This window comes from Ursus maritimus, unplaced genomic scaffold (genome assembly GCF_017311325.1).
Source record: "Ursus maritimus isolate PB19 unplaced genomic scaffold, ASM1731132v1 scaffold_18, whole genome shotgun sequence".
Taxonomy (NCBI): Eukaryota; Metazoa; Chordata; class Mammalia; order Carnivora; family Ursidae; genus Ursus; species Ursus maritimus.
In genome coordinates this window covers 39,463,960-39,472,865 of record NW_024424230.1, presented here as the reverse complement: position 1 = coordinate 39,472,865, position 8,906 = coordinate 39,463,960, and positions in this window count along the sequence as shown.

The following is an 8,906-nucleotide window of genomic DNA, read 5'->3' as shown; positions in this document are numbered from 1 at the left end:
CTCTTCCTCCTTACACTTTCTTGCACCCTGCAACAGAAGGGTCTGTTGTGCTGGTCTTTGGAAATGCTTTCAAAGAGGCAAACCAACGACAAAGACATTTGCTGCCAAGGTGATAGAAGCTCTTCTACTCTATGCAACCCTATTGCACCCCAGAGCCTCCAGAACAAGCCAACACATGCAATTGCTACTTCTGCCAACTCTGGCTAGGAAAGGATGTCTCCACGGAAAGAACAAGTCAGGAGATGTTGTTGAATATTTTGATAGGAGACATTGAGTTGTCGGGCAAAGAAAACCTGCTAAACTTTGCACAAAATCAAAGCTACTACTCAAGGGCCTATGAGAAAATTATAAAATGCCATTCCATCTATTAGCCAATCAAAATAACTGTATTATGTTTTAAGGATTAACAAAAGATAAATTTGAATTTTTTTAATGTGATTTGTTTTTTTTTTTTTCTTAAAGATTTTATTTATTTATTCGACAGAGATAGAAATAGCCAGCGAGAGAGGGAACACAAGCAGGGGGAGTGGGAGAGGAAGAAGCAGGCTCATAGCGGAGGAGCCTGATGTGGGGCTCGATCCCATAACACTGGGATCACGCCCTGAGCTGAAGGCAGACGCTTAACCGCTGTGCCACCCAGGCGCCCCAATGTGATTTGTTTTTTAATTGTGTGTTTTAAGTTAACAGTTAAGAGTTCAAGCTTTGGAGACAACTAGTTGAGTTCAAACCCCAGCTTTACCACTTCCTAGCTGTGTGTCCTTGGGCAAGTTACTTAACCTCTTTGTACCTCTCTGGACTATTATTATGGAAATAACAGTCCTTACCTATATCATGAGGTTTCTGTAAACAGGTGGCAAGCATGCACTTAGGACACAGTAAGTACTCATGAAGATTGCTATTTTTTTTTATTGTTTTTATCATTATAGTTTAAATCTTCAAAATGAACTCAACTCAAAGTTAAGAGTACTGACATACAGCGTATTGAAACCATACAAACTCAAAACATCTATATTATCTGATCCAAAGTCTTGTCTTAGATGTTCAAACAGGCTGAAAAGCAACTTGTTGATCAAGTTAAGAATTGACTAGGCTAATTCTCTTCCTGTGACTCCAAACTGCCACTATAATATTTCTTTTTCACTAATCTTTTGCCTCATTCACCAGGCTTGTCCTGGCTAGGCCACTCCACATTGGAAACTCCTCTGAACCCACAAGCAAAGAGAGACAAATTCATTCAGATCAAATTATTATCTTATGTAGCCAAAATGATGAGAATCACCAGATGATTATAGTTTTTCAGTTGAGCTTCCTTGGAAAAGGGCAGAGTGGAGAGCTTTTTTCCCTAAGAGTTCTGTTTTTTTTTTTAAGTAGTCACACCCAGCGTGGAGCCCAATGCAGGGCTTGAACTCAGGACCCTGAGATCAAGACCTGAGCTGGGATCAACAGTTGGATGCTTAACCACCCAGGCGCCCCCTAAGAGTTCTAATCACATCATTTTCACCAGTAGAACGGGGCAGCCAGGTGGCTTTGGGGGAAAAAAGTTACTTGAAAATTAGCATGAAAAGAATAATGCTCTTAACCCAACCTTCAGTAGTATCCATGTGCTGGGTAACGCTAATAGAATAGCAATTACTGCACACACAAAAGAGACCACACTTTACATTCAGTTTCTATGATATCTGGTGTCAAGTTGGTAGCCAGGTAAAAAAGAGATTTATTTGTAAAAACTAGTTACCCAACATAAAACGGAAGGAAATGAAATTTGTCTTTTCCTTTGCATTTTTTTTACCTTATTTCTAGAACACGATATGCCTAATGTTTTGGTAATCACTACTTTCCTGCTTCCTTTAAAAAGCTGACCATAACTAGTTGATAGGTTCTTAAATTGTTTTGATAGGTTAATTCAAGATCAAGTATAAATCACAGGAGAACTTTATTATTCCTCCTTGGAGTATATGTCTTTAATACTTAAGATAACTCTTCACTTAGAAAACAAAGTGATATTCCATTAACATTAGGTCAAAGGTCAAGAGGTGAGGTGTTTTAAGCATATACACTTTCCAGGGTCCCTCAAATCACATATTTTGTATCTGTCCATGTAGGGCCCAGAGCACACCTGGGACTCAGGTTTCACATTCTGATGAACTGACCCAATGGATCTAGTCTCTAAGAAATAAAAGTAAATAAAATGTTCCGTAGAAGTCCCACTATCTAATTATTCCTGAAAACCTAGAAGCCACAATCTTCCTCTGATTTTTTTGTGTTTCAGACAGCTTATTCATACTTCTCAGGTGAAAATCGAAGGTATAAAGAACAATAAACCATACTCTATAGACTTAAGATTCCAACTATTGAAAATTCCAACATGTAGGCTGATTCTCCCACAGTGCCAAACAATGGAAACTCACAATGGCACTTTTATGAACCATAAGGCAATTCTTTGCATGAGCTTTCACATGGGTTTTACTTTGTTCACCTCTAACTCTTCCCTGTAATACTGCTCTGCTTAATTTTTTGACTTGTCATCAAATGTCCTGATTACTTCAGATGAATGCTCTAATCCTAAAATTAAGAAAGAAGTATGATGATGATACACTCTCTTCCTCTTTCATACCCAAAGAAGAATTAGTCACAAGAAGTCTTTGTTGACTGACTTACCTCCTCTATTGTAGCTGATTCTACATGAAATGGGTGTGACTTTCCCCAAAGTATGACATCATTCAGATATTGTTTCAGTAAAAGTTAAGAGAGGTCCACCTAAAAAAAAAAAAAAAATGTCATAGTAAATTAGCAGACAATTGCCTAGTCAAACAAGAGGTCTGCTTTCAAGGCATATATTAATGTTCATGATGATCATTAGGAATTTAAAAAAAATCTTTAACCACAATTGTCCTTAGAGATGCTAGTAAGTCACTGTGATATTTAAAGCTAAATTTTCAAGAGTAATTTTTTTCCATTGCCTTCTTTTTTTTTTAAATATTTTATTTATTTATTTGACAGAGAGAGAGACAGCCAGCGAGAGAGGGAACACAAGCAGGGGGAGTGGGAGAGGAAGAAGCAGGCTCCCAGCGGAGGAGCCTGATGTGGGGCTCGATCCCAGAACGCTGGGATCACGCCCTGAGCCAAAGGCAGACGCTTCACCACTGAGCCACCCAGGGACCCCTTCCATTGCCTTCTTTGTACCAATGTTTTGCTTAACTGGTTTGCTTAGCATTTGAACATATTTCTGTCTAATAAAATCTCTAAGTGGGAACTAGAGAGGGGGGTGAAATTTAAATTTGGTCTACCACCAAAACAAAAACAAAAACTAAAAAAAAGAAAAAATGTACAGCTCAAACAAAACAGTTCTAAAAACAAACATCTTCCTAAAATGCTTAGGCACTAGAGACATTTTGAATCTCTTTTCTTATATCCGAAAGACTGCTTCAACTCTCCAATTCCCTGGGTGTATAATAGATGTAACTGAGTTAATTATATTATTTTTTATCATATTGAGTTTTTCAATTATTTTTGTTACAAAAGTAAAGTTACTACATATATAATCTGCCATTCACAGTATCTAATTTAGGACTCAAGAATAACAACATTATAACTTTTAGTCAGCACAGCTCATGTAAACGTGTTCCCAAATAGTGGTTCCCCATATTTTTTTTCTCCATGACATGTGTGACAGACAACATTCACAAGCTCACATCCTCCTGTGGACAAGATCACCTTGAGGCTGCACTGGTCTTCCCAGCTGGAATCAACTCTCTCCACCCGACATGGATGTCAAAATGCAAGTAAGTAAGATCATTATTGAATAACTTTAAATGTGCTCTAATCATTTTAACAAGTAAGCCATTCACAAATTACAGAGCTTGATTATTAAGATTACCACATCGACTGGTATGGTACTGAAATAAAAAACCACCACCACCAAGAGGAATACTGAAAGGTAACTAAAATGAGTGATTTCATTTCCTCAGATCCTTGTTTTTTCTTTAAAATGAAAATTGTTCACTGTTTTGGGGATTCTGCTTCTCTCTACTAAGGTATTTATAATATCACTCCAGATTATTTTGAAAGATCTTTAACAACCAATGGTATACTTCCAAGTTTGCTCTCCAAAACTATTGAATCACTTCATTTCATCTTTTCCTTACACATAAGAACTTCCCTTGCCTACATGCAAATGAATGAAACAACTGCCAAGAAACCAATACTCTTTTCTGTCCTCTGAGGGTTTTTCTCTGTGTATTTCCATAGGCTCATTAGTCACATTGAGTCAGCGTGATGGCTTCTGCCTGACACCCTCAGTAAACACTCCCATCCCTGCCTGTAAGCTCGGCAAGTCCTGTCATGCTGGGGATAGATTCCAGTCCAGAGATGCTGTTAACAGCCAAATACTCTCCTCCGATCGTCCCCAGCCACTGCTATTTCCCTTATCTTTCCAAGAATTCTCATAAACAAATCCTGGGGTAAAACCAAAGCCAGAAACTTATTCTGATTTTTTTTTTTTTTTTTCAGAAACTGTAGTTGGGGGGCATCTGGCTGGCTCAGTCAGTAAGCATGCTACTCTTGATCTCAAGGTTCTGGGTTCAAGCCCCACACTGGGTGTGGAGCCAACTTTAAAAAGACAGAAAATGTAGTTGACTAGATAAAATCAACATTCCCAAGTGTCACACTCCTGTTAATGAATGCTTGCTTTGTTCAGCTCCAGAAGGCAAGAGACTTTCCATATGTTTTATGGTTTTGCACTTTGTCCTCCCTGCAAGGAAGGGAGTCTTAACACAGCAATGTTCTCTACTGGCCTCTGAACTTCTTCACTTCACGCTGTTCAGCCAGCCTTAGCAAGGCCCATCCTTGATAAAATGGTGAGGGAGAGTGATTTTTGTCCACCTTAGTTTGGAGACATTTACTGACATCCTTCCAGGAATATAACTGTCTCTTGTTCTTTCCCCTTTACTCTCACTTCAAAGGCGCACCCACACACGCATGCGCACACCCACACCCTCGCCTCCAAAATAACTCGAAAATATTTTCAATTATTCATTCATTCCCACATTCAACTAATATTTACTGAAGACATACAAAGGCTCAGGCAAGGTTCTATGTGCTGTACACACAGCAGTTCACAGAGAAAACCCCCGGCCCTCCTGAAGTTTACATGCTCGTAAATGGCAACGGATAATACATAAATGCTTAGTCTTTTAGATTGTGATGTGCCAGGAAGAAAAATGAAGCAGGGAAGGGGCGCTCTGGGGGTGGGAGTAATTTGATTTGTAAATGAGTGTTCAGAGAAGGCCTCACCAATAGGGTAATATTTGAGGGGCACAAAAAGTGAAGGGTGAGGGAGTAAACATTGTACATGTCTAGAACAGAACCTTCTAGGGAAAAGGAACAGAGAGTGCAAAGGCTCCGAGGTGGAGCATGCCTGGCCAAACTGGTATCTGCTATGGTGTAAATGACTGATAAGAGATTAACATGCCACTCTCCCAGCATGATGCACATAATGGCTAAGGGAACCTTCAGCTAAAGGATTCCAGACGTTAGTCATTGGGAGGGAGGGGCATCTGATGGGACACCAGGGCTTGTTGAGGCTTCCTAGACACTGGGGCTTTGTGCACACTGCCACCCAGCATTATTCTAGTCCTATCACATTTTAAAACTAGTGTGATTCATTTCAAAAAAAAAAAAATCTCTTAAGATGTCATCGGTACTCTACTTAGACCCAAGAGTAGACAAGTTTGGTTTTCTGGCTGAGCCAAACAGTATTTTGGGATTGTAACATCCCCCACTAATTCTCCTCTGCCCTGTGAACAACGTTAAGGATCTCCTTCAGCCATTTGGTTCAGGGACTTTGCATCCAGCCAATCCCCGTATATTGACTTGCAAGGAGGAGCCTGTAGGGAACAGCTCAGTTACACTGTGACTCACTGCATGGGGCGCTCTCGCTCTGTCAGGGTGTTGGTGTCCACAGCTGTGCTCTCAGGGCTGACTGTTGCTGCCCCAAGTGTGGCGACTGTTCATTACGGACGTGCTGGCTTCTCTGTGCGAGACCACAGGGCTTGCAGTCTGCTAGGCTTTGATTATTAGTCTGTAAGTTCTAGCTCAGAAAGGCAATAAAGCCATCCTCCACCCAAATTGGCCAGCTCTCCTCTCTCACTGCCCAAGGTGGAGGTGGCTCTTGATCCGTCTAACTGGAAAGTCCATGAGAATCTCAACATCCTGACTCTAGTGGCTGTGATGTCGCTCCTGCCTTGGCTTCTGTGGAAGAGGACCAGGGCTCCTTCCCCAGGATTAAGGGGAAGGGGGATCCTCTCCCATTTCTCCACATCCAATGTAATACACTGGCTTCTCAACTGGCCCCTAAACTCCTCCAGCTTCATTCTGTCCATCCCCTCATGCCACACTGAGTTTCACATGTATACTGACACACCTCTTAACTATCAGCCAGGCCACTCTACAACCCTAAGTCACATCACCATCTGCCATCCTTCTCCTGTGCTTGAGCTGCAGTGTGGTTCCTCTTAACTATCAGCCAGGCCACTCTACAACCCTAAGTCACATCACCATCCGCCATCCTTCTCCTGTGCTTGAGCTGCAGTGTGGTTGGGGAAAACACACATACACAGACCAACACATGTGTATGTATATGCGTTCATGCATGTATGCATATGAAACACACACACACACACACACAATCCCAACCAACATTTTCTGACCAGATCCACCATTAATTCATCCACAGTGCATATTTCAAACACCTTCCCTTAATTATACTGCTTTTTACTTATAATCAGTTCCTTCTAGTATGTGGGCTTAGTTCAATCTTTATTGATCAGCAAATATTTGCTAGATACTAGAGGCTGGACCCACTATGAATATGATATGGCCTCTGCTTTCTAAGTACTAACAGTCTTGAGAGAGAGAAATGGGTGGAGTAGCAGACATGGATGAAATCACCATGAGCCACAATGTGATTGCTGCTACAAAGGTTGTATGAATCATTTCAAACAGAACCACAGAGAATGAAGGGAAAGGTAACTAATTGGAGATGGAGAGTATGGAAAAAGTTGAATAGAGAATGACTCTCATGTTCTTGGCTTGGGTGGCCAACTTGACAAGGCATGTGAGAAGCATATGAGGAAGTTGTAAGCTTGAATTGGAGAGGTGTAGAGGGATTGCAGAGATCTTTTTTTTTTTCAGTTTGTGAGTCTGACATCCCTACAAAATTATTATGGTACTTTGAGGTCCCCATGAAATATCCAAATGGTAATATTCCCATGTTTGAAGCTCAGGAGACAAAGCTTGCACAAAGAGAGTCCCTATAGAATCATCTCAGTACCAAGTGAGAAGAAAAGAAGGAAAGAACTAAAAAAAACATTAGCATTTAACAGGGGGGCGGGCCGTAAGAAACGGATGGAAAAAGAAAGAAAATTAGATGATTATTTCCGCTCCCTAAATCTACCTGCAATTGTGTTTTCCTTCTCATTTCAAGCTACGTGCTGGACTTTTCTAATTGGATAGTGCTCTAATACCTCAACACAATTTTTACGGAAAAAAAAAAAGAAGCTTTTACTTCTGACTCCCCTGTTGGTGTTAACATGTGATGAAAAGAATGCTTTCTTCACAGAAATCTGAAGCCCCTGACTCTCCACCAACAGTGTCTATGTTTTGAGTTACTCTGTCCTGGCACGTTCAGTGTCTCCTTCACAATTATTCATCCTTTAAGAATCAGCTCACCACACCACCCCCACAGTCCCTACCAAAAGCCTTCTCTAATATCATTGTCCTCAGTGTGAGTTAGGTACTGTCTTCCCTAGGTTTGCATTATACCCTGCATATAGTTCTACCACTGCATTTATAATAGCTTTTAAGTTCTGTAGTTATATTATTTCATAAGTACCTATTTTTACTTCTTGGGATGAAGAAATACTTATTTACCTTTGTATTCCCAATAAAATGCAAATGAAATGTTTGGTGAACAGGGACAAGCTAAATGTTGAATAAACGAAGGAATAAATGAGTGGAGTTACACCAGAAAAGAGATTCCTTCTTTTTCTGCTCTTTTCACGTTATGTAGAGGTATTTCATATTTTTTCTTGTATCTACATACCCATTATCTATAGATGTTCTAGAAGTAAGCCTCCTGACCATAATGACCATTTTTTATGCTGTAATGGCCATACATTATGACTTAAAAATCAGAAATCACCCAATTTAGCTCTCACCTCTTTGACATTAATTTTAATACACTCATTGGGATTTTCAGTGGATTTAAAGGGTCAGCCTTCTATCAAACTATTTGCCAAGAACTGTTGATACATAAAGTGTTCCTTGATGCTGGAATGTGTCAGGAGTAAAAAGCCAGTGATAGTAGATAAAGGACACATTAATTTTTGTTTTTACACAATTTTTATGTTTTAGGTAATATTAAGAGATGAGATAATAAGCCAATCACTTGAAACTTATTCTTGTCTGTGTGTATGTGTAAAGCAAAGTATTGTGGGAAACATAACTCAGGTAGGTATTTTGAATATATCTAGACATTAAAGCTAATTATTTGCACAAAGTATAATTCGAAATGGTACATTACAAGTACATGTTTTTGGTTTTTTTTTTTATAAGTACATGTTTTAAGAAAAGTGCATTTACCATAATGTTCAACTAATTTAGGGGGAAAACCCTGTAAGTTAAATCTTTCACATCTTGTTAACACTCAATTTATTTTAAGGCAATCAAGTGCTTCGTTGGTAATGACATTTGTTCCTGTGTACAGATTTATGAAATAGATTACTCTCATGCCAGGAGAAAGAAGTCAGGAGCTAGAGAACTAGCTGTTCCACCTGACTCTTCAACAAGTACCTTCAACACACTGAGTCATAAGTTTCACAGTTTTTAAAGGGGAACGATTTCAAGAA